This window comes from Balaenoptera acutorostrata, chromosome 2 (assembly GCF_949987535.1).
Source record: "Balaenoptera acutorostrata chromosome 2, mBalAcu1.1, whole genome shotgun sequence".
Taxonomy (NCBI): Eukaryota; Metazoa; Chordata; class Mammalia; order Artiodactyla; family Balaenopteridae; genus Balaenoptera; species Balaenoptera acutorostrata.
The window spans coordinates 49904152-49927642 of record NC_080065.1 but is presented as its reverse complement, the minus strand read 5'-3'; the positions used below and the strand labels follow the sequence as shown (position 1 = coordinate 49927642).

General features: G+C 36.9%; 1 protein-coding gene and 1 non-coding gene across 4 annotated transcripts in view; one reads left to right on the top strand and one right to left on the bottom strand.

The window, feature by feature from the left end:
• LOC103002367 (cAMP-specific 3',5'-cyclic phosphodiesterase 4D) overlaps window positions 1-23491 on the top strand; it is a 723774-nt gene that overhangs the window by 90553 nt on the left and 609730 nt on the right. The gene's annotated exons all lie outside the window — the stretch shown is intronic.
• TRNAG-CCC (transfer RNA glycine (anticodon CCC)) lies at window positions 16616-16688 on the bottom strand. The gene has a single exon. It is a non-coding gene; the product is annotated as a tRNA-Gly (tRNA).

The following is a 23491-nucleotide window of genomic DNA, read 5'->3' as shown; positions in this document are numbered from 1 at the left end:
TGGACTGTTTACCTAGGCCCCTCACTGATTTTCTGTTTCTGATTCATTTGTTAATAGTTTCTAATTTTTCTGATATCATATGTCATAAGACAAGGAAAAAAAAGATTGAATGTGAACTCCTAATATGTTTATCTAGGTAGGTATGAATTTATATGTTATATATATGTACTAATATGTAAAGTTTAAAAAGACAAATATCAAAATTAAATAGGATTTTACATTCACACACACAGACACACTTTTATATTTCTTCTCATACCCTGTGGATGGCTTGACTACCCTCTAGCGTACCCTCTAGTGAAGTGTGTACTCCACTTTGAAGACTATTGCTCTATGCATGACAGGGAATCTTTCTGAAATGAAACTACATACTTAAAGTCCTTGAATAGATCTCAGTGACTAGTAGATAAAGTCTAAGTTCTTAAACACAGAAGCAAGGCTGTTCATGAACTGACTGTTGACTGCTTCTCAAATCTAAAATAAAATAATACCTATAAAATTTTTTATTAAACAATTTACACTTGCCAAAATATTAAATGATTTGAACTTGTCAAAATAAGTATGTTAATACATAGCTTCTTGAACAGTCACAGATTTAGTTGTGTTGTAGGGTTGACTGGGCCAACATTACAGCCAGACTATGTGGCATGAAATATCTACTTGACTCTCACAAAAATGTTAAAAAACGAAGAATGTTAAATTTTTGGAGGGTATTGGGGGATAAAATGCATATGTGGGGTTCTAGAGCATTTATATATATCAGTCCTTGGGAAATTAGTGAGTAAGCAAAATAAAATAAAATAAAATGTTGGTATTAGCATCAGAAATTTCATTGGCTCTACAAATTTCTTGTCAGTATTATGACTATTTCTAAAGTATATCAGAATGAAGGAAATTCTTTTAAAAATAGGCAAACATTTGTTACTTTGGCTTTAATTTTAAAACAAAGCTCCACATCTCTTTTGTTTCTTTGTTTTTGTTGAAGTGTAGTTGATTTACAGTGTTTCAGATGTACAGCCAAGTGATTCGTTTACATATATATGTATTCTTTTTCAGATTCTTTTCCATTATAGGTTATTACAAGATATTGAATACAGGTCCCTGTGCTATACAGTAGGTCCTTGTTGTTTGTCTATTTTATATATATAGTGTGTATCTGTTGATCCCAAATTCCTAATTAATTCCCCCCCCCTTTCCCCTTTGGTAACCATAAGTTTGTTTTCTATGTCTGTGAGTCTGTTTCTGTTTTGTAACTAAGTTCATTTGTATCACTTTTTAAGATTCCACATAGAAGTGATAGCATATGATAATTGTCTTTCTCTATCTGACTTACTTCACTTGGTGGAAAAAGAGGAGACATTTCCTGTACATGTGTTAAGATGAGATGAGCTTAAGAAAAAGAGCAGAGCTGAATGTTATGTTATCCTGCTAACCTTTGTCAGGCCCTTCTGCCTTGATATGGTTCAAATTTCTGCTGTATATTTTGATACTTTCTGTCTCCATAGCAGTTGCCCAGGAATATATTGCCAGAAAATGACACTGAAAATGCAATTAATTTATAAATAGATCCTCCTGTTTCATAGAAGCCACTATTTAGGAAATTATGTGAGGTATTGTGGGAGACTGAACATATGGTGGAATAGTTCATTTGCTCAGAAAAATATAAATACTTAGAAATACCAAAATATAACCAAGCAAGCATCAGACAGATTAAATTCAACGATTATTCAGTATTTCTTTCATATGGCAAAGAAAAGATTTAAAATTGATTTTCTATTTGAAAAATATCAGTGGAAATAAGCAAATGGGCAATTTCTAAATCTTATTTTCTATGTAAGTGATGAAGAAATAAATAACTTTGTTCTAGAAGTATTAGGGAGACAAACGGCAAAGTTTAATATGAAGCGCTGACTCATAATAAATACTTTCTTTAAACCTAGTGCGTAGAAAACTAGGGTTAATATTTTCCCACTTAAGATTTCATCATTGATGAAGAATCCTAGATGTCTGTTTGTACATACATTACTTATTCATAAAAGGGTTTGGGTAGAATTAGAAATGTCTGCAATATATAAACTATTTTGAAAGGAAGACAATTAATGATAAATAGCAGAAGTAAAAGTTATCTTTCTGGAATCTGGGAATCTCTCCCTTCTCTGCCTGTTTTCCATTGTTTGACATATGAAATATTATAAAATTAAAATATAAAACAGTGAGTATCTAACTGTTAAAGTTCTTTTCATGGAGGGTTATTTGCCTGGTTTCTTAGATGCAATTAAAAGGAGAGGGTAAATGTGGTTTCCTTAAAAGAGTGCTTTTCTTTCTTTTGAGTTTATGAAATTGCTTTAGGAATAGCAAACTCAATGCACCAGTGGTGTTCAGTTCTCATGATTTTTCATTTCAAACCTTTTAAAAAGTAAACTCTATGAGTAATGTGATCAGATGCACGGGAAACTGAAATTAAAGCACTCAAACTGTTGTGACAAACAACAGATATTCAGGGTCAGTGCAAATAAGGCTACAGATAATCACTCTATCTGCTCCACTGTTGGCAAAAATGAAGCCCAGATGCTGCAGTGTACCTTGTCTTCCTCTTGTATCTTGGCCATTGACACATAGGATTTACAAAGGCAAATCTAAATTGCTCAGGCTTTCCCCTGAGATCATGTGAAAGAGTTCCTCTCCATCTAAAGTATTTTCTTGTTTTCCTGTTGATTCAATAGGTTGGGCCACTAGATCCATTAGAAGAAAGTGGAGAGAAGGCCTCAGTGAAACCTTCCTCAGGGTACAGCTTCTTGGGCCTATGGCCATTGAACTGCTGCTCTTTCTGTCACCAGGCCGCCAAGAGACCCCTAACGGACTCTCAACCTAATGCTCAAAAGAAATTAGATTTAGAGAGAAGCAGGCCTCTTATGCTATTTTCTTTTTCTTTTTCTTTCTAATAGATAATTACATAGCAGTCAGCTCTGCTGTAGTGACAAGCAGCCCCACTCTCAGTGTCTTAAAATTCCAAGCCTGTAGTTCTTGCCTGTCTTACATGTAGGTGCTACTAGTCTGCAGCTCTGCGCTGTGTGTCTTCTTGTTTTGGGATTCAGGCTGAAGGAACAACTCCTATGTGGGACGTGCTGTTCTTACGGCAGAGGGAAAAGAGAAAGAGGCTAGTGGAAGCTCAAGATGTTTCTTAGAGTTTTTGGTCTCAAATTACATACTGTCACTTCCACTCACTTTCCACTGACCCAAGCAAGTTTATGACCAACTAGACAATGAGGCAAAGCAATATATCCCCCCCTGCAAGAAGGCCTAGAAATTCACTGCAAATCTTCTTCTAGAGAAATGAGTGAATTGTTGAGAGCAATAATGCAACCCACCATGGTATACAGTGGGCAAAATGCCTACCCCCAAGGCACAGCTTTCTCCTACACTGCAGTGTTCCTTTGCGTCATTTTTTCCTATCAAAAATGAACCACTCTCAATTCATCTTAACCTGATTTTTACACACCTATAAAGAAGGCAAGAGAGATACAGTGGGCTCAGAAAGAAGTGAGAATATTGCCATATGTGTGATTTATTCTAGACTCTGTCCAGGTTCTGCTTCATTCCTGGATATCTTGTTATGGAAGATTAATAGATGCATGGTACACTCATTATGCACAAGTTTATTTACCTAACTTTAGCTCAGAGAGTACAAGCCAATTACTGACCACTTGAACATGCAGAAAGAAGTACATCTGCGTGTTGTTTATGCAAAAGTCCAGAGTCCTACTTGTCAATTTGCAAGCAGACAAAATGTGGGCTGCATGTGGGCTGGATATGTCAACACCTTGGTCACTTTACCTGTCATTAATTGTTGTCATATAAATTAGCATCCTAATGACACGCCCTCACTGCTTTTACTCTTTGTCCTCCCTAACCCCTTAACTTGGGGCAGGGAGTAGAGTTTTCAAACATTATTGGATAATTTTATCTCTTTAGAAAATAATACTAAGGCAAAGGTCTTTAATTTGAGCAAATTTTATCTGTTTACTTTTAACAAACATTTATATTACTTTAACAAACAAATATATTATTTATATTGTGAGAAATTTAAAAATTCTAATATGTTTATTAAAACTTGACTTCAAAAAAAAAAAAACTTGACTTCATAAAACTAAAACATGCTAAGATCTTCAGGAAGATCATTGCAGGAGCTAGGTGACAAAAAAAAGGTAACAATATTGCTGTTAATGGCAGTGTTGGAAAACTACTCCTGTGGTTACAAGTGCATCAGTGAAATCACCCTTTCTCCTGTGTCTTTTTAGTACTAGCCATAGAGTAGACTGGCCAGTAGGGGTTACTCTATGCATTACGATCTCAGAGTGGTGAATTAGAGCTTGAAAAAAAATAATGACAGTATCTTTTAAAATAGCTATTCTCGTGGTGAATTTAGTTACAAGACTCAGGATTTGTGATAACTTGTTTTGAGTACTGTTTCAGCAGCTTTTATCCCATTCATATGACTTTGAGGTATATCTCAATAATTCATTCAGTCAGCCTTACTGATTGTCTGTCCTTTATTAAACAAAATCCAGAGATCAAAACTGCAAAGTAGCTCTATAATTCCAATTTAGCATCTTTTTTTTCCTTGGGTAGTATTCTCCATCCCTGAGGTTTGGATTCTAGACATCTTAGAACACAAAGTTTTGTATGAATGCAGTCACAATGCTAATTTTTAAAAAGGCAAATATACAACCACTTTCAGTGACCCTAGGACAGCACCTGCTCTCTGGTCGGGTGGCTCTTTAATTTCAGAAAATAAATTGCTTTTGAAATTTAGAGAGAAAATTGGAGAGTAAAAGGAGGGCAAAATAATTAATTCTCATGGTTGTTTGTCCTTGAAGGAGAGAAGATAAATGAAAGTAAGTGGTTTTAAATGCAGTTTCCATTAAAAAAAAAAGAAAACTTGAAAAAGACAAGTTTCCTGTCTGAAGCCCAAATTGATAAAAATGAGTTCTGCTTTCCAAACATTGGACAGAAAAGACTTGATTAGAATAAAATACTATCACCTTTAAAATAAATAAATAAATAAATAAATAAGTATTATCAGAGGATTGAAATGCAAAAGTTATTAATTTGATGTATCTTTAAAAAACATTTTTATTGATATTTTATTGACATAATTCAACATTTCTTTAAAAAAATCGAGTTTGTTACAAGATACTTGCAAGAGAGTGGGAGTCTTCTAACTGCCCATATCTTGATGCATATGGAACCTAAGGATGCCCAGTGTGATTCAGACCATGCCCTGTACACTGGAGCCGAAGGCTGGCCTTTTGATGGGTGAGAAAGAGTATGTTATAATAAATAACTTATTCAAATATGGTTAAAACTCTTCAGGCAGTTTGGGGTAGATGTTAGTGTAGCTGAACACCATGTCAGAGAAAGGGCACAGCTGCAACAAAGTACTAAATAAAAACAATATTTTTGAATAGACCATCCTTAACTGTTAAGGCTTCATCTCTTCTCTCATAGCATTATTACTGGAAAGGCCCAGAGGCTACACTTTGAAAAGAAAAGCACTTCTTAGTTGTGGTTTTAGTTTTCATCATAGTTTTCCCCACTCAGCTAGTTTGTAGAAGAAACCAAAATGCAATTAGTCGTTCCTCTGTACCAACAATCTGTCCCTAACTACCTAGGTTTAAAAGACTTTTCTTCCTGGTTTCTTCTACTTCTTGTGTGATGGAATCATTTTTAGGACTTTATTTTCCTTCTGTTCAAAGTTCTCTTCTAGTTCTTGGAAGGAAAGATTTACCCTATTTACCTTATGTTTGCCAATGAGGAACCAGTAGGTTTGTCCACCTCCCTAAGCGATTCACTCTAAGCAATTTCTCCCATCAGACATGTGGTTGAAACTTGCAAAAATTGCTTTTATTTACTGACTAAAACATATCCCTTCCTAGCATAGAGGTCTCCCTTGGACTTTGTAGCTTTAGATTATACAGTGAAAGCTTGGCCTTAAAATATTTAAGTTGCATCAAAATTTTCTAAAAAACATTATAAAGACATCTTTCAAACCATGCAGTAAAGGAGAATCTTTGGCACTGTTGTTTATAATTATGGACCACTGGAGTCGTTCAGACAACATCAGACACCAGGTGGCCCATTTGAAAATCTAGCTGTCCAGCTCATAGGTAGTGGGTATAGAGTCAAGTCTCAAAGTTTGGGGTTTGAATTCAGCAGACCTGAGGATCCCAGTACCCAGGACTATCACTTGCTTTAATAAGTATTTTTTCATGAGCTTCAGGTCTTTCTTCCTTTCTTTTTTTAACCTGTAAGGTACAGTAATGATATCTCTCTCTTATAAATTTTTAAGGATTAAATGAGATAATATATTTAAAAACTGATTATCGCTCTACCAGGCATAGAGTAAACAAACAGTTAGTAGTTTTTTTATTTTTAATAAGTGGTATTTGTAATTATTCTTTTTATATGTTGATTCTAATTCAACAAACTAGGGTGAAACTTAACGTCCCCTTTCTCACCCATCAAAGGGCCAGCCTTCGGCTCCAGTGTACAGGGCATGGTCTGAACCACACTGGGCATCCTTGGGTTCCATATGCATCAAGACATGGGCAGTTAGAAGCCTCTCACTCTCGTGCAAATAATAAAATTTCCCCTAAACCTATTTATAAGGATACTTAGGGGGTTTAAAGCCATTATGTATTTTTAGCTATTAATTCAAATATTTCGATATCTGTGATCATAAGGGCTATATTAATTTGCAAAGAGGGGTAACATAAAACACTGATTAAATTCAGATTGCAAGATATTAAATAGTGATTATACAATGAAAGTGTAATTCAGAAAAAGCCTTATTGTAACATACAAAGTGTATTAGCACTCTTTGGCATGAAGAGGATTTATATATCTTTGTATTTATTTTATACATCTGCTGTTAATGAGCTAATGACGTGTGTGTGCCAGTTTGAAGAAAGAAGATGGTTTTTTGAGTAACAGTCTGGATGAATCTAAATACCAATGGATTAACACACAAAATCTCAATCCTCCTCTTTACAAATAATTAGATGGTATATATATTTATATATATATATGTATATATGGTATATATAGTTGGCATAAATATTGTAAGCTTATATGGAAACATATGGAGTTGCTGTTATTTTTTAGGAAGTAAGTGATGAAATGTATTTTTCACTAGAAATTTAACCTAAAACTTTCATTTGTTCAGTGGTCTCGATTCATTTTAAAGATTTGGAGATTAAGACACAGTTGCGTCCTTAGTTCGTTGGTGATAAAAGGTCCACTCATTGGCAAAATGGGAAAAAAAAATCATTAGTCTTGTATGGAATTGTTTGACTCCCCAGAGTTTCAATTTTACTTGCAATTGTGAAAAATAAATTACTCTTTCTTTTTTTTTTCTTTTTATAAATGTATTTACTTATTTATTTTTGGCTGCATTGGGTCTTCGTTGCTGCGCGCGGACTTTCTCTAGTTGCAGTGAGCGGGGGCTACTCTTCATTGGGATGTACAGTCTTGTTGTGGCGGCTTCTCTTGTTGCAGAGCACGGGCTCTAGGCACGCGGGCTTCAGTAGTTGTGGCACGTAGGCTCAGTAGTTGTGGCTCACGGGCTCTAGAGTGCAGGTTCAGTAGTTGTGGCACATGGTACTTAGTTGCTCTGTGGCATGTGGGATCTTCCTGGACCAGGGATCGAACCCGTGTCCCCTGCATTGGCAGGCAGATTCTTAGCCACTGCGCCACCAGGGAAGTCCAAATTACACTTCCTGAGACACTCTTCATTTTAGCAATTATAATAGCAAAGAATCATGATTATTCATAGAAGTTATTCGTAATGTTGCAAATGGTTATCATAATTCTTATAGAGATATTACTTTCAGATAGTCTGTTTTTAATTTTTTCTTTTCTAATTTGTCCTTTCAAAATTTCAAAAAGTTATGTTGTGACTACAATTCTAAGTATATATTTTTCAGGGATGAGAATAATTGTAATAGTAGCAGTAGATACCATTTATTGAATTCTTACCATGTGCTTAGTATTTAATGTGGAGTTTTTGCTCCTAGAACTTACAACAGCTGTAGGAGATAGGTTCTATTATTATCATAGTAAAGACACTGAGGTTTAGAAACTCCTGAAGTTCTCACAACTGATGATGGTATTGTGGCTAAGGGCTTAGAAATACCAGAATCCTCTGCTGTTGCATCCTCCATACAGTTTAGGTTTCAGGCAGAGATGCCTAACTGTCCTCAAAGCCCAGATGCAAATCTTTGGCTCTGGTTGCTTTCTTGTCACCCACATGACACATGGACTTGAGAAGTGCTTTCTAGCAAGAGAGATGGCACACCTTGACTCTAGTTACCAGCCAGTCCTGGAGGAAGGAAGATTAGAGAGAGCGCAGCATGTCCCCTTATCACACTGAGTCCTTTCCCTAGAGAACTTGACCCAATGCCTTGTAATCCGATGCATCAAATTCACAAACTTTTCTTCCCTTGTGTGTGAACATGTGTGTGTTGTTTGTATATAGGTGTAGTGTGTATGTAATGTAGTGTGTATGTATGAGTGCGTCCTGTGAGTTTGTGAGGTGTTTATGTGTGTGGGGTGTATGTGAGCTGTGTATATGCGAGTGTGTTCTTTGTGTCTGTGAGGTGAGTGTGTATGTGTGAGGTGTGTATATGTGTGCCTATGGTATGTGTGATATGTGTGTGTATGTGTGTTGTGTATGCATGTGTGTGAATTGAGTGTGTGGTTCAACTATTGTGTGTGGTGTAAGGGAGGTAGGATTGTAGAAAGGAAAGGCAAGAGTAGTGATTGGACAAAGGGACATAGCTGAGAGTTACCTTTTACTGGAATAGTTATAACTGAAAGTGCTCTAGACTTGAACTTTGGAGTCTTGGGGTCAAGTCCTACCCAGCTCTGTAACTAACTATTTAATATTTGAAAGCAGCTTAGCCTGTTTGATTTTAGTTTTCTCACCTCTGGAAGAAAAAGACTTTTAACTTAAATGCTATGTGGGTTAAGTGAGTAATTTTAGGTTGAAGTTGCTGATAAACTGGAAAATGCTACATAAATGTAAGGTATTGCCTATTTGTATTAGTAGTGGTGTTATTTTTCCAACATGTTTTATGTTGAAATTCCAGAACAACAATACAACATGCAAGGGATTGTAATAAGAAATTTATTACTATGTGCTTCTATCTTTAAGGAATTTTTAAAGTTAATCTTCATCGATAATACATGGTATGTTGTATCAAAAAGAAGAAAGACTTATGCTGTTATAATTCCATGTCTAGTGAATGTCTAGGATATTAAACACTTGACAATGTTAATTCATGGAATAATAAAGCCCATTTTAACTAGGAGCTTTGGACTAAGATATAGAGCAGCAAACTCTACCATAATAGAAGAATTTAGCATTGACTTTTTCAGATCCTTATTTTTTAGATATATGAGAATGGATGAAAATGGTATGGAACATAGCCATTCCTCAAATAGTTAAGCATAGAATTACCATGCGATCCAGCAATTCTGCTCCTATGTATATACCCCAAAGAATTGAAAACATATGTTCTCACAAAAACTAGTAAATGAATGTCCATAGCAGCATCATTCATAGTAACCTAAAAGTAGAAACTCTCCAAATGTTCACTAACTGATGAATGGATAAATAAGTGTGGTATATCCATACAATGGAATATTATTTGACAATAAAAAGTTATTCAGTACTAATTCACGCTATTACATGGATGAATCTTGAAAACATGCTAAGTGAAAGAAGCCAGAACAGTATATTACATGATTCCATTCATATGAAAGCTTCATAATAGACAAATCTATAGAGACAGAAAATATATTATTACTTAAGGCTGGGGTGGGGGAGGGGCATGAGGGATTGGAGGTTGATGGCTAAGGGGTGAGAGGTTTCTTTTGTGGGGTAATGAAAATATTTTAAAATTATGGTTGGGTGTACAACCCTGTGAATATACTAAAGCCATTGAATTGTATACTTTAAATGGATGAATTGTGTGGTATTTGAATTATATGTTGACAAAACTGTTAAAAAATATAGAACAATTTTCCTAAGAAGCGAACCCTGCCCATTTATTGTACCAATAGCTCTGGGAGGAGCCCATCCTGACCTTCCTTGTTACAAATCCACGAACACAGACAGGATAGGAGGCAGTTACACTAACAAGGCATTCCAGACCACAAAGTCTACCTGTAAGCTGATGCCTTTATCAAGGGTGAATGTCCAGCAGGAGGGAATAGATGAGCAGCCCTCAGCTTTTTAATATCCAGCCGTATGTTCTACAAGCAGCAGACACTGAGGAATGCTGTGTGAAGAGTCATTCTCTTTTCTCCTCCTGTCCTCTCTCTTCTCACCCTACCCTTCCTCCTTCTCCTTTCGCCTCTCTCTCCCTCCCTCTCCTCTCTATTTTTTCCCCATAAATTGCTCTTGTGACTCATTCATTTAGAGTTATAGTTGAGTGTACATTTGAAGTAACTGTTTTCTTTGCTTCCATGGTTTTGAAGTACTTTCTTGGACAAGATTCGGGAAAGTACAGAGTTAGAGTGAATCTTCTGTGGCCTAATTGCTAATAGGAAGTCTTTTAGGTATGAATGCCCTCATTCTTTACTCTTTCTGTGACTTCTAACTGCATCTCCAACCCTCCAGAGTAGTATGTTCTGCTTCTAGTCTTACATTTCCACCCCATTCCACTTCCACATACAAATATCACATTCACCCTGGTTTCAGATGATCTCTCAGGAGTAAAATGTATACTCCTATTACATTCTCACATATAATTACTGCCTTTTTAAAACCTTTTTTTTGCTTAACATTTAATTAAAGAATAGTCAGCTCAATATGCAGCTACGTGAATCTAGCCAATAGATGTATTTTATTAGCTTCAATTTTGAAAGGGGGGATAATATCTTTCACTTATAAAAACCGGTATTTCTATGAAGTGTCTTTTTTTGCATTGAAATGTTTCTGGAATGTGACAGTTCAGTTCTAATAACTATGATTAAATATCCATGAATTTGTTTTGAATAAGCACAGCCAGATAAGTGGTGTTTATGTACCTTGCAACACTATTTAAGATTGCTTCCTCAGCACGGAAATAATCACTGGCTTACCAAATAAGAGAATTCAGGATCTCTTGTGTGTCAGTTCCACATTAACTGCATTTATAGCTCTGACAGTTTCCATGATGGAATTTGTAAAAAAGAAATGAGCATACAATCAGATCTGAATTGGTGTATTTATTTATTTATTTATTTATTTATTTTTAAACATCTTTATTGAAGTATAATTGCCTTACAATGGTGTGTTAGCCTCTGCTTCATAACAAAGTGAATCAGTCACACACACACCATATGTTCCCATTTCTCCTCCCTCCCGCATCTCCCTCCCTCCCACCCTCCCCATCCCACCCCCCCAGGTGGTTGAATTGGTGTATTTAAATGAGTGTTTCCTGATCTCCAATTAATGGAAGTGTTGAGATTTAAAGAATGGTTTAGGAGTCAAGGTTTTATAATTGCTCTTCTGGGGAAAAAAAATGGGTAGAGAGTAAAGTCCTGAAAGCTCTACTATCAGACAAATACACAATCATAAGGAAGTTAAAAAGCCACAATGAAATGTACACATCCTAATTACGTTAACTTTGATATCTATTTTAAATAGATAACCAGTATTAGCTGTAAGAGTTTCATATGTTTTGCAGGAGGGAGTTCTCTTAGTGTACTGAGTGTACTTATCACTGTTGTAAGCTTATACCCTGAGCTTACAACACAAACATTTTGTGCAAACAAAGAATCCAGGCTGGGATGTGTCAGTACTTATGTGGCCTGTCAGTGGAGATGGGCAGAATGGAAAATACGGAGAATTGGAAAGCCTTCTAGGGTTCATTTTTTTCAGTGGTTTTCAAAGTTAATAGCCAACTCTTATAAAGAATGAGTGGTCTGAGGCAGTGACTAACTCTATACCCGCGATGTTCTAAAACGATTGGTTCACAGACTCTGTGAAGCAGAGAAGCAGATTCTGAGAAAGAGAATTTTGAGACCACCACCTATGGAAGGGGAGGGAAGAAAGCAGATCTGGAGAAGAGGGAGAAGGAAAAGTTGTTCTGCAGTGCAGTCTCAAAAAAGGCCTCAGCAGACCCAGCAGAGAGTATGGAAGCTGGGATGGGCCTTCAGAGTTGTTCTAAACAACTCCTGAGCTGGGCCTTTATACCCTCTTGTTTACTTGATATTAGATCCTTGGACAAGGTGGCCCTCGTTAGCTGACACAATTCACAAAGAGGGCTGACAACTGAGAGCCCTTCCTACACCTAGGGAAGTGAGTCATCCATTCCTGAAGGGGTTATCATGACAGCATCCACTAGGAATTGTGAGTTATTTTAGAACCAGCAGGCATTGGGAAATGCCTTGTGGATAGACTCCTTGCTTCTTTCATTCCTTTGTTTCCTTCTTTCTCTCCCCCCACCCAGTGATTTTCCAAAAATAAAGGACTAGGCTGTGAGTTATCATGTGGAAGGAAAAGAAATAATCATTTTTATGAGTCCAACTAATCTTTTAATGTCAAGACATGGATTAGTTATTATTGAACTCAACAATCATAAGTGTTTTCCATGGAAAGCTTAGCTCCATATATCTGATGACCCAAGTACCCCTTGTGACAGTTCCTATCTATGTGATGCTAGCATCCTGACAGCCAGATGGAATGTCAGGAGGAAGGTCCAGATAAAATTATTTTTTCCTTTGTACTGAAGAAAAAAAGAAAGCATATTTATTGAGCGTCCCCTAAATGTGACATCAAAGATTTTTCTTATCTGGATTAGAAGTTGATAACAAATGAAACAGTACATTGATTTGAAAAGCTTTGTTCTCATTTTAACCACAATTTTTTATAAAATAAAAATTTACTAACCAATGTATAAAAATAGCATTTAATAAAACCTACGGCATATTTATTTGGGCTGCATTGTTGTTTGGACTATCTATGTTTATTTTTTGGACTTTTTTACCTATTGCATTGTTTTGAAGCACCACAAAATAGCAAATGGTGGAGAAGCTGGTAAATGGATATGCAAAATCAGTATATTGAATTGGCAACAGAATGATATTGTTTATTAAGTGCTGATTTTTTTAGCAAGGCGTTACAATAAGACAACCTTACCATCAAACATAGCATAGAAACTACTAGCTGGAAAACTTCTTAGGTCTTTAAAGTTGTTTTCAATGCTATTTGCTTTCAAGGCACTTAGAAGTATCACCTAAATGGCCCTTAAGAATGGATATTGGCTAGGGCTTCCCTGGTGGCGCAGTGGTTGAGAGTCTGCCTGCCAATGCAGGGGACACGGGTTCGAGCCCTGGTCTGGGAAGATCCCACATGCCGCAGAGCAAATGGGCCCGTGAGCCACAATTACTGAGCCTGCGCGTCTGGAGCCTGTGCTCCGCAACAAGAGAGGCCGCGATAGTGAGAGGCCCGCGCACCATGATGAATAGTGGCCCCCGCTTGCCACAACTAGAGAAAGCCCTCACACAGAAACGAAGATCCAACACAGCCATAAATAAATAAATAAAGCACACCTAGTATAGTGTAATTAAAAAAAAAAAAAAAGAATGGATATTGGCTAAAGGCTGTGAAGTCTTTTAAGATTTTCATGAATTTTTTTTTTTTTTTTTAAAGATCACTCCTCAGTCAATTCAGGAGGGTTGTAATTGCTGGCTATACAGCACAGTACAGATTCAGCCCTTGAAGACACACAAAGATAACTCAAGGAACTGATTTCTGCATCTTCAGCCACCTTATTCCATTAACTCTTAGAATTAATTCCCTCCAGACATAATTTGTATCAAGCAAAAGAATAGGAGTGGGGACTTCCCTAGCGGTCCAGTGGTTAAGAATTTGCCTTCCAAAGCAGGGGGTGCAGGTTTGATCCCTGGTCAGGGAGCTAAGATCCCACATGCCTCACAGCCAAAAAAACCAAACCAAAACAAAAAAAAACAGAAGCAATATTGTAACAAATTCAATAAAAACTTTAAAAAATGGTCCACATCAAAAAAAAAAAAATTAAGAGAGAAAAGAATAGGAGAATTAGAACAGCCTCTGAGGCTTTTCGGTGACTGAAAGAGTGATTGCTTTATCAACAACCTTAAGTGTTAGATTTACCAAAAGGAAAAAGTGTCTTAAATTGAACCATTCTTCTAATCCGTGCATCTTAGTTCTGAAAACATGTGAGTAAATATCATGTTGCTGAATCTAATTTGAAAAAGTGAGGGAGGGAAAGTACTGGATTTCTTCCCTCTTAGAAATTACATGTTGTTTGCAGTGTTAGGTTGACTGTATTTTTCTTGTAAAACCTCCTGTACATCAAGAACGAATTCAAACTAAAAATAGAACTACCGTACGACCCAGCAATTCCACTACTGGGCATATACCCTGAGAAAACGATAATTCAAAAAGAGTCATGTACTACAATGTTCATTGCAGCTCTGTTTACAATAGCCAGGACATGGAAGCAAACTAAGTGTCCATCAACAGATGAATGGATAAATAAGATGTGGCACATATATACAATGGAATATTAGTCGGCCATAAAAATAAACGAAATTGAGTTATTTGTAGTGAGGTGGCTGGACCTAGAGTCTGTCATACAGAGTTAAGTAAGTCAGAAAGAGAAAAACAAATACTGTATGCTAACACATATATATGGAATCTAAAAAAAAAAAAAAATCATGAAGAACCTAGGGGCAAGATGGGAATAAAGATGCAGACGCAGAGAATGGACTTGAGGACATGGGGAGGGGGAAGGGTAAGCTGGGACAAAGTGAGAGAGTGGCATGGACATATATATACTACCAAACGTAAAACAGATAGCTAGTGGGAAGCAGCCACATAGCACAGGGAGATCAGCTCGGTGCTTTGTGACCACCTAGAGGGGTGGGATAGGGAGGGTGGGAGGGAGGGAGACGCAAGAGGGAAGAGATATGGAGACATATGTGTATGTATAACTGATTCACTTTGTTATAAAGCAGAAACTAACACACCATTGTAAAGCAATTATACTCCAATAATGATGTTAAAAAAAAAAAGAACGAATTCAAAGTAGTTTGTTTAGACCTGATTCACTTTGTTGTACAGCAGAAACTAACACAACATTGTAAAGCAATTATGCTCCAATTAAAAAAAAAAAGAATTGATGCTCTTCCTCAACTTGTAGGCAAAAGTCTAAGCAGTTCTTTAAAAGAAACTCTGTAGCATAAACTATCAGCATTTTCTAATCTAATGGTCAACTTTGTTTCTCAAAGTGGTGGTTTTCAATGATTATTTTATATAAGAATAGAACTATGTTTTTCTTCAATTATGCAGCAAACATTTCCTGACAGATGCCAAGCAAGCGGCACCCATGTGCCATTTCTGGTATCAACCCTATAAAATGCCCAAACTTTAGTAAAGGCCTCATTTTTGTTATTTCCAAACTGCCCTCCTCCATCTTCATGAAGGTATTACTCCTGATTCAGGCATAGGTCTATCCATACTTGTCTTTTGGTTTCCTGTCTCAATTCTGCAATCTCCTCTTTGGCCGTTACACTCTTGAATCATTTCAAAATCCTGCCTCCCAAGGTAATCTGTCTCGCTTTTCTAATCTTCTAACTTCCCATTACTCATCATTTCAATTCCTTCTACTGGCTCCCAATTGCTTTGCTAGCCAATTTTGAATTACTTATCCTTATCTCGAAGGCCATTCACCACTCTGCCCCTGCTGACGTCTTTTTCTTTATCACTGCTGAGTCCTCCCTTTGCCCACACTTCTACATGCAAATGCATTTCCAGAGCATGAGAATGCTTTGGATTTATATAATGCTTTTGCCTTGAAGAGCTTTAATCTTTTCCTCATATCTTCTTAGAGAAGAAGGTAATTGAGCTGTGGTTTAAAATTCATGAATGCATCTGGCAGTAAAATTCTGTATTTTGTGTACAACTTATTCTGTACTGACATCTCTAGTCTTTGGCCTCCCATGTAGCATTTACCGATTGCTATCTAAAGGCCATCTTTAGGTAGCTGCCCTATTATCAGGCCGTGGCAAGCTCTACAGTGGCAAACAATTATTCTTAATAAATCATAGAACCACAGAATTTAAGTTAGAGACAGGGATTTCCCTACATACAAGAATCCAAATTCCCGTTCAGCTTAGAAATCCCTCTCAGAACATTCCTGATGCCTAAAATGGTCTTTTCAGGAGGGAAAGCCAACTTACAAGGACGAGCTCTTTCCTTGTTGCTCACGACTCATTTTGAGAAAAGTATTCTTTGTGCTGAAGAAGTCTGGTTTCCTACCACCTCCTGTTGGGTATCGCATGTCACTTGAGAGACACGAAATAATTCTAACGATCTCTCTTTGCCTTGAAAATACAACCGAGCACAGCCAACATCTCCTCCGTTAAATGCATCTGTTTGGGGTTAGATGTCCAAGTTGCTTCAATAATTCCTATCGTGGCAGACTTTTTTTTATTTGGCTGCGCTGGGTCTTAGTCACGGCATGCAGGATCTTCAGTTGCAGCATGCAGACTCTTAGTGTGGCATGCATGAGGGATTTAGTTCCCTGACCAGGGATCGAACCTGGGCCCCCTGCATTGGGAATGCAGAGTCTTAACCACTGGACCACCAGGGAAGTCCCTTGTGGCAGACTTTTTGAGAAATTCCACGCTGTTGCCTCATCTCTTATATAGCAGACTTCACAGTCAGGCTTGCTGTCAGTGTCAGGCCTAATGTTGCTGTCACTTACTATTCCAGTCATTAATATTGAAGGCAGTTTTTTTATAACCTTAAAATAAATGAATACTTAATCATCCTCTTTGTCCTTTAATGAATTTGAAAGCTCATATTCATACTGTTTTGGTTACTGAAGTAACCTAGGCTCAAAGAGTATTTAAAATTGTCATGTCATGGTTCTGACAACATAGGGGTAACATGTAGTCGTGTTTGAGACTGACTTGGAAAAAGACTATGGTTTTTAATCTGATATTTTGAAGAATTATTGAGATGTCACTGAACAGCATTTTTAGAATTTTCACATTGCTCACACATGAGCACTTTGGGAATTGTTCAGTGAATATGTCTCCTGAGCACTTTGTTCCTTGACATTATCAAAATCTTGGAATTTATTTTTCTCCCTATCTTGTGATGCCTGGGTAGAACTGGGACATCACTATCACATTTAGAAATTCATTTCTTTTCTTTGTTCTTCCCCATGAAAATGCTCTATTCCAGTTGGAAAATAAAATAGATTAGGTTTATGTGTTTTACTCTTTTAGGGGTTCTGGAATCCTCTAAGTATCCACTGAGATCTAGCAACACTCTCTTGGAAACTATATGTATACTCATAATCACACGGAGAATTTGCCTTTAATTTTAGGGGTACAGGTGCCAGTGGGATCATATACATGTTACCGTTACAAGGTACTGATTCCAGGTTAAAAATCACTGATTTGGTTGTACCTCATTTTACATATATCTCTTCCTGAAAAGATATATAAAAATAAAATTGTATTAACAAGTTACGTGTTTAGTAGTTCCATTCAGTAACCTTTTAAGGCAAATTATTTCCTAAATTGATTTTAATTCAAATCTTTATAGAATATTGGGTTTCTTAATGTGAGCACATTTGTATAACTTATGCTTCAGCCTTTTTCTTCTGAATGCTTTCTTAAAATATGTTCATGATTAAAAGGATTAAAAATACTTTTTCGGGCTTCCCTGGTGGTGCAGTGGTTGAGAATCTGCCTGCTAATGCAGGGGACACGGGTTCGAGCCCTGGTCTGGGAAGATCCCACATGCCGCGGAGCAACTGGGCCCGTGAGCCACAATTACTGAGCCTGCGCGTCTGGGGCCTGTGCTCTGCAACAAGAGAGGCCGCGATAGTGAGAGGCCCGTGCACCGCGATGAGGAGTGGCCCCTGCTTGCCGCAACTAGAGAAAGCCCTGGCACAGAAACGAAGACCCAACACAGCCAAAAATAAATAAATAAGTAAATAATTCTAAAAAAAAACAAAACTTTTTCTCTGTAAACCCTCACCTCTGACCTTCTGCAGTCTTATTTGCAGTTATCGCCGGCACAAATAATTGATACGGTGGAAGATACATCTTAAGACAAATTTTAGTTCTTTAAAGTGGGTCACAATACCTGCATATTTTACAGGTATATTTATACAGGTATAGGTGTATTTGAAATCACTGTTTTCCTTATTTTTAAAAAAAAATTTAGATTCCCCAACTTCAAAAATAAGATTTATAAATGTATATTTACAAATAACGTACAAGGAAAGGACAGGAAATAACAACATGACTCATACGTGTATTCAGCATATCTAAATTCATAGTTTTAAATATAATAATCCTATTCTTATTAGGTGTAGATAAAGGTTTGATCAGTGTTTTTATAATATTAACCTTAGTTTACCAATATTAACCTATAAATTATTACACAAAAATGATCTGTAACACCAGCTCTATTGTAACAGTCTTTTGTCATGCATGATTTATATAATTTGCTGAACCTGATGAAAACTTCCATCTCGGCCTGAAGGCTGTGGAGATGCTGAGCTGTGTGCAATCTGTAGGAAGGGCTGTGGGGCTGACCAAGTACAACAGACGTGTGCAATATATCGTTTACAAGTTTTATCTCTTTTGGTAAGAAACGTACAAAGCCCATCACAGTGTTAATCCTAACTTATATATGCTTGTGAATATTTAACCAGAGGATTGTCAAAATACATTGCTATACATTGAGAACATAAACTTTGGTTTTATGTGTAACGATTTTTAAAATATACTTCGGGAGAACTATGCATTTACATACAGCACTTGTAAGGCAAATTAAATTCAGAATGTATTATGAGGAATATAATATTTTTATTTCAGTGCAATCAAGAAAAAGGGGCAATCTTTTCATCTTAATTAATTAATTTATTTTTAGCTTGGCAATAGGAGTAAGCCTATTATATTCCTGGATGACCACCAGAATCAGTCCCTAAAAATGCTGAATATCACAATTTGGTGTTTAACAAATAGATTCATATTCATTATACTGTTTAGTCATAGTGTAAAGGAAGTTACCTCTTCATATCTCAGGGTGACTTTTGTGGTTGACAAGGGGTGGGTCCAGATTGTAAGGCACCTGAGCCTTTATACAACTCCGGGAGCCCACCTTAACACAAAGACAACATTGAGTAACAACTGAATACTTTAGACTAAAAAAGGAAATCATGACAAATTACAAATTTAATAAAGCTGACAAATTCCACAGGCGTCAAAAAACCTATAAAATTATGATTTGGGGGGTGCTTTATAGTTTTTGGCTGGGTATTCTCTGTCTCTTCATATGACCATGATTCTATAATGTTTTCTATGTAGAGAATGATAGGACAATGCAATTGTGGGACAGCTAGCAGTAACCTAAGGATACAGGGAAGAAACTAAGAGCCACCAAATAATCTCACCAAACCTGAACTAAATGCATCTCTAGTTCAACTTTTAATTAGCCAGATCTCAAAAAGGTCCACAGTCACTCCAGTGCCACCCAAGCTAAGGGGAAGCGTCAGTGCATAGAAGAAAATCAGTGAGTAGACATTTTTAATGACTACAGTTAAAATATCTTACTTTTGCCAAATTCCCATATCATCTGAATATGTCAACCCAGTATTTCCAGTGCCTTGGAAAGAGGCCTGAAACTTTGCCCTTCATGATAAACCCTCTTCTTTGGTGGACAGGAAAATATCTAGACCACAGCAAATTGCCTAAGGAAACAAAGAAGTTGGCCTTACAGTTATACAAAAGTAGTTCTAGTTTTCCTAGAGTTTAGCCACCATTTCTCAGATATTTCAATGAAGTTCTTTTCATGCATTCTCCTCTAGAAGTTTTTTTTTTTTTTAATAAATTTATTTATTTATTTTTGGCTGTGTTGGGTCTTTCGTTTCTGTGCGAGGGCTTTCTCTAGATGTGGCGAGCGGGGGCCACTCTTCATCATGGTGTGCGGGCCTCTCACTATTGCGGCCTCTCTTGTTGCGGAGCACGGGCTCCAGATGCGCAGGCTCAGTAGTTGTGGCTCACGGGCCCAGTTGCACTACAGCATGTGGGATCCTCCCAGACCAGGGCTCGAACCCATGTCCCCTGCTCTGGCAGGCAGATTCCCAACCACTGCGCCACCAGGGAAGCCCTCCTCTAGAAGTTTTTAATTTCACAACTTATACTACTTTAATTCACATCACTCATTTAATAGCATAATCTTTTGTAGGGGAAAAATAGCTGGGCTCCACTAAGCTTTAAATGTGCATTTGTTTCCCAGTATTATGACCTGCATAGAAAGAAGTAATACCTTTATGTGAAATGTTCCCCTTGGTTTATTTTAAAACACAAAATGGTATTATGTGATAATAGGATGTAAACCTAATTCAGAGAGTAGAAAATGCTATTTATGATCTGGACTGTCCTTTAGGTTTTTTACTATAGTCCTCAAGAAGCTGAGAATTCACCATTGTCTGATTAAAACACACACACACACACACACACACACACACACACACACACGTACATAAGAAATACAAATGCTATAAGCATACATATTGATGGACAGGGTAATTCATCTGAAAAACCTGAAATAAATGCTGATGAGAACCTCTGGACTAAGTTTCAGTGTAAACAAGTGGGTTATTTAAATTCTCTCTCAATATAGAAACTTCAAGTGAACAAGGCAGCCTGACTGTAGGACCATAATTCAGAAACAATCTGTAAGGCAAAATATAGAGGCACTAATTTTGTTGCATTTGCAGCCCACATACTGTAACACTGGGTTTATTCCTGTTATTCTGGCTAAAGATGAGTCAGGGACCTCTAATATAGCCATTCCGAAAAGATAGTAATTGATTCAGAATGTGAGACTGAGAGAAATCCTAGAAGTTTGACCTTCAGATCAGTTTAATTGTAGATCAATAATACATTACTTAGACCAATGCAGTATCCCAAATCCCCACAGTCGGCTGCAAGATAATATTATACCTCAAATAAGTTGTTTGAGAGCAGTCAATATAGATAATTTTGTCCTGATGATAATTTGCTGATTCAGGGAACAAACATGCAACATCCAGCCATGATGTAGATATAGCTCAGGCCAGCCCCATAGAATATGGTCACTTGGCGTTCCCATTTTCCTATAAATGTCCTATTGGAAGAATAGCTCTTAATGTTCAGTGAAACAAAAGCTTGTTTTAAATTCCCTAGACTTTGCTTCATGAATGATTATACCTATCTTGTCATGAAATTCTTTCCCTCTTGGAGCTAATAACATTGATATATCTTCTAGAGATGCTAGGCGTCATCAGATCATCAGTATTATGGGGAGAAGAGGGTGGGCAAACTCTGGTCTATGGCTTTGTGTGTTATTAGTGAATTATGGTTTGTTAGAGTGATATGTCATGATTAAATAGTCGCATGTTAGGAAAACTTTCATCCAATAAAGAAAACCACCAAAATTTTACCAAATGTAAAATAGGTAGCTAGTGGGAAGCAGCCACATAGCACAGGGAGATCAGCTCGGTGCTTTGTGACCACCTAGAGGGGTGGGATAGGGAGGGTGGGAGGGGAGACACAAGAGGGAGGAGATATGGGGATATATGTGTATGTATAGCTGATTCACTTGTTATAAAGCAGAAACTAACACACCATTGTAAAGCAATTATACTTCAATAAAGATGTTAAAAAAATAAAGAATTTGCTACATATGGATACAAATTATAGAGATGTTTTGGTAGCATCCTCACTTGCTTTCTTACAATGTATTGGGATAGCATGAAGAGATGTAAATGTAAATTGATGCTAAGTTGCATGGTGTATATGAAAAGAGTTCATTTTAGCAATATGCTACCCCAGCAGTCCATTATAAATCACATTAATTTTTCTTTACAAAATTATTTTAAAAACGCCATTGAGATAAAACCATATTCAATATACTGCATGTATATTGTATAATATGCAATATATTGCATGTATTTAAAGCATACAGTGCGACAAATTTTGATGTATATATACATCTGTGAGAAAATTACTAAAATCAATACAACAAACCTAGCTATTACACCTAAAAGTTTCCTCTTACCCCTTTGTTATCCCTGCCTCCTGCCCTTTGCTAGAAACCCCACCAACCCAGCTGATGGATGGTCAGCTGAAGACTGGAGGGGAGCCATTGGGGACGTCGAAATTCTCTGCCTGGGGGCCCCTCTGCCGCTCTGCTCAGCAAACTCCACCTGCCCTGACCTCCCCACGTTCCCAGCTCCATCGCCTCGATTTAACCAATTTGCTAACAAGCATTGATGTTGCTCCTAACTTGTCGACATTGTTCACTTGTTTATTTCTTTGTATTAATTTGTAGACAAGTTGCTAGATCAAAAATAATGTCCATTTAGTATTACAATAGTTCTAACCAAATTAGCCTCCAGAAATCTGTCCTTTTTTTCCATCGGTATATTACTGTCTCCTTTCAAAAACCCTCTCCAACCTTTAGCATTTTTTTTATCTTGGGATCTTTGCCAAAAAGATCAACATAAATGAATACCTCTGTTATTTTAATTGTCATTTCTTTAATTATTAGTTCGATTTCAACTTGTTTTTCAGCCTTCTGGGGAGGAAGGGGGATTCTTTGCCTATGTACTTTGCCTAGTTTTATTATATATTGGCATGTTCATCTTATTTTCTAATTTGTAACAAATCTTCTTCAAGGTTCCTTTTTCCCCCTTGGATAATCTTGTCACATCGTAAAGGAATCTTGTTATATTTTTTATTAAAATAAAATTGAGTTTATAGAGAACTTGGAGAGGGTTTGATGTCTGAATATGGTATGCCTACAGAGGTGTGGAGGGAAGAGGGATTCAGAAGGAACCTAAGGGAACTTTTAGGAATGATGGAAGTGTTCATTACCCTGCTTGTGGTTATGTTTTCATGGGGATATGCATATGGCAAAACTTGTCAACCTGTACACTTTAAATATGTGCAGCTCATTGTATCTCAGTCGCGGCTCAATAAAGCTGTTATTTTAAAAAGTGACACCAAGCATTCTACCCAAAATAAGAATTGAGTTTGAAAATAAGAATTGAGTTCGAAAATAAGAATTGAGTTTGATCAGAATATTTTTGTGTGTCATCTTGGTTAGATTTCTCCTGTCACAGTTACAGTGGCTTTCTAAAATAAATGGGGAAGCCAAAGAAAGTCACTTTCACCTTCAAGATTAAAAAAACTGAACCAATAAAATAAGTGGTTCTGAATCAGACTCAGTCTAAAAAAAACCCTGAATAAAAACGACTTCTGGGTGGCATTACATGGGAATCATAGTCTATAAATCTCTGGGAATGAAGAAGAGAAAGCAAGAGAGAGGTACAGGATGGCTTTAAGCCTCATCCATGTAGTTAAAGAATGATAATGGGGCTTC